The following is a 3389-nucleotide window of genomic DNA, read 5'->3' as shown; positions in this document are numbered from 1 at the left end:
TCAATGCATTTTATCCAGTTCAAAGAAATTTTTTCTTGTATATTTGTATTTATACATGCATAGGCACAAGGTATGCAATACAAATATGTCGTACAGTCACACAAGGTTGGCTCACTCACACGAACAACTACCCCTCGCTATGTTCTCATGGGATATAGAAGGTTTGACAGCAGATGATCACCATGAGATGGTAGAGAAGAATCACTGCACTGCACAAATGTCACCCAGCTAGCTAGGCTGAGATGAGACCCATAAAAGTTTGGGCCGAATCATGGATAATGTGTCATCCATGAGACCTGTAGCCAGACAAGAACTCTTCACTAGTAAGACGTCATATATAGTTGTGATGAAAGAGCTCCTGGTTCAAATGTTGGAGTGCATTTAGAACTTAAGTCTGTACAGTGCTATTAAAAAACAAAGCACATACTCACACCTTGGTGGATTGAGCACCGTAACATGCAATTCATACTGCATGAGCTCACTCAAATCTGCAACAAGGGACGTAGATGGAAGATCCCTGATCCATTACGATGTGAGTCCCAGAAAGGAAATAAACCTTTCATAATGCCCTTAAGACTTAGAAAATATCACAGGTTTTAGTTTAGTGGCAGCTACTCTACTAGCCTAAACCCCATGGTCAAGAATGATGCGATCTAACGGGTCAAGACTGAGAAAGCAACTATGCCAAATCTAAATGATGAACAGTCAGAAGGAAATTTATCCTGAAATACACATCTACGTTGGTGTCTATGACATGTCCCTTGCAGGTTGAACAGAACAACTAAGCAAGTGTGGATACCATTGTATGAAAAAGGCAATCTGAGTAACAGAATAACTCGAGAGGGATTAGATAGCCACAAGTAAAGTGTATGGATAAACTAGGGCATTCGAGGCAAACAAGCATACAATTTGCAGGTACACCAAGGGTATTCTTGTGTGCTGGTCCTACATAAAGGATTCCTGGTGCACAGGCGCCCGAATCAATGACGTCATGCCCACGCGGTCGCGGCAGACACCTAGTATGAAGCAATGAAAGATTTAGCTATCGCACGATGGGCAGCCCATCAAGTGCGAGTAGGAGATGTTAGATTTTTGGGCTTGGATCCGCCCTTGATGGGCCGGATTATTTGACCGGGTATAAAGAGAATATATCAGTCAAATATCCAAGCGATATCATGATATGTTTGACTTGGTCAAACACCCTGAATCATATCCAATCGGTTACGATATAAATCTAATTAATTTATATTAAATTAATTAATTTATATTGTGTAGATTAAATATATATTAAGTATATATATTTAGAATTAATTGTGATTGATTCTGGATTTGAATTCAAAATATCATGATATTATGAGATAAGGATATATTATATCTTATCTCAAATTTTATCTGATGGGCTCAGTGGATATTTTTATGCTACCCAAAATATCTCTGACAAAAGCTATAAATAGAGGCTTCCCCCCATCAGTTCAAATCACTCCAGTAGTAGAGTTTTCCTACTATCTCTCTCTCTCTTATTTTCTTTCTTGCAAAAGTGGTGCTCTGCTGTGCACTTAAAAGCTTAGACTTTCATAGTCTAGCTTAAGCGTGAGCTAAGAAGATCCTACCGACCCGACCCGAGATCCGACCCGGTATGTTTCGATCCATTCTCCAATTTTTCTGACACTTTCATTGAGAAGCCATTCATGGTCCTGGATCTCTCCAAGCTACGTGCTATCCGAGTCGCAATATAGCAGGAAACACAGCATGGATTCAGGCCAGCGCTACAATAGGAGAAGTTTACTACAGAATTTATTTCTGAGAAAGTCCAGTCCATGGCTTCCCTGCAAGCATATGGACAAGTTTAGAGGCATCGGTGGTCACATTACTAGAGGTGCTTATGGCACCATGTTGAGAAAGTATGGCCTTGGCGCTGATAATGTGATCGATGCACGAATCGTTGATGCTAATGGCAAGATTCTTGACAGAGCAGCCATGGGAGAAGACCTGTTTTGGGCAATTAGAGGAGGAGGTGGTGGAAGCTTTGGGATTATTCTATGGTGGAAGATCAAACTAGTTCAAGTTCCATCTATAGTGACAGTTTTTACTGTCAATAAAACCTTAGAACAAAATGCAAACAAAATTCTTCACAAATGGCAGCAAGTAGCACCAAACATTGATGAAAATCTCTTCCTTAGAGTTCAAATTCGAACAATAAATTCTAGTGTTTCAGGTAAAAGAACTGTATCAGCTTCTTTTAATGCTCTTTTTCTCGGTGGGACCAATAAGCTTCTCAAATTGATGACGAAAAGTTTTCCTGAGTTGGGCTTAACCAAAAGGATTGTTTAGAAACAAGTTGGATCAAATCTGTACTTTATTATGCTGGCTATCCAAATTAAACAACACATCCCCAGAAATTCTTCTGCAAGGGAAATCCATCGCCAAGTTATCTTTCAAGAGCAAGTCAGATTTTGCAAGGCAAGTGATTCCTGAGACTGCATTGAATTCTCTTTGGGAATTGTTTCTACAGGAAATATGCCCGCCATGCTTTGGACTCCGTATGGAGGAATCATGAACAAATTTCAGAATCTGCTACTCCATTTCCTCACAGAAAAGGAACACTCTTCATGATACAGTATTTTACTGCGTTGCCAAATGAAGAGAAGAACATAGAGAAGCATATGAAATGGATTAGGAAAGTGTATGACACTATGGCTCCTTATGCTTCAAGTTTTCCCAGGGAAGCGTATGTGAATTACAGAGATCTTGATCTGGGGATGAACCGATTTAATGAGACAAGCTTATTGAGGTCAAGCGCTTGGGGATTTAAGTATTTTAAGGATAATTTTATAAGGTTGGCGAAGGTGAAATCTAAGGTCGACCCAGGTAATTTCTTTAGACATGAACAGAGCATCCCTCAGTTGCCAATCAAAGATAAGACTGAGTTAAACTACTGAGTGTTTATTTTTTCTTTTGGTAAGCTATAATGTTGTGAGTGCAAGGGTGTGCTTGCGATTTAATTTTATAGGGAATGTAATTTAAGTCCCAAAATATGACATATTAATAAGAGCTAGGTCGCCGATTTTTTCCTTGAAAAATAAGTGGTAAATATCATTTATATGGTTGTAAACATTAATCTTATTTACAAATCGACAGTTGCATTTGAAAATTAATTGCCTTATTTGCAATTGAAATTTTCAAATTTCTAATTTGTTGTTATTTAAATCGTTATTTGCAATTCAATTTTCATAAATTTATCAGGAAAAAAAAATAACATAGCAGTATTATTTCAACCCAAAAATATATGATTTTAGCCCTAAAATATAATTTTCCAAAAAATGCTGCACATTATATTATTGCCTTCATATTTTATTTTGTTCAATGGGTCCACAAGACCACAAGCATTA

At 38.0% G+C, this 3389-nt stretch overlaps 1 pseudogene; it reads left to right on the top strand.

Annotated features, from left to right (window-relative positions):
• The first annotated feature begins 85 nt into the window (after positions 1–85).
• Positions 86–2939, top strand: LOC114745565 (berberine bridge enzyme-like 15; annotated as a pseudogene).
• The last annotated feature ends 450 nt before the right edge of the window (positions 2940–3389 follow it).

The sequence above is a fragment of the Neltuma alba genome, unplaced genomic scaffold (assembly GCF_004799145.2).
Source record: "Neltuma alba isolate B1F8T4 unplaced genomic scaffold, ASM479914v2 tig00000112_pilon, whole genome shotgun sequence".
Classification (NCBI taxonomy): Eukaryota; Viridiplantae; Streptophyta; class Magnoliopsida; order Fabales; family Fabaceae; genus Neltuma; species Neltuma alba.
The sequence above is the reverse complement of the archived record's forward strand: the minus strand, read 5'-3'. Positions and strand labels throughout refer to the sequence as shown.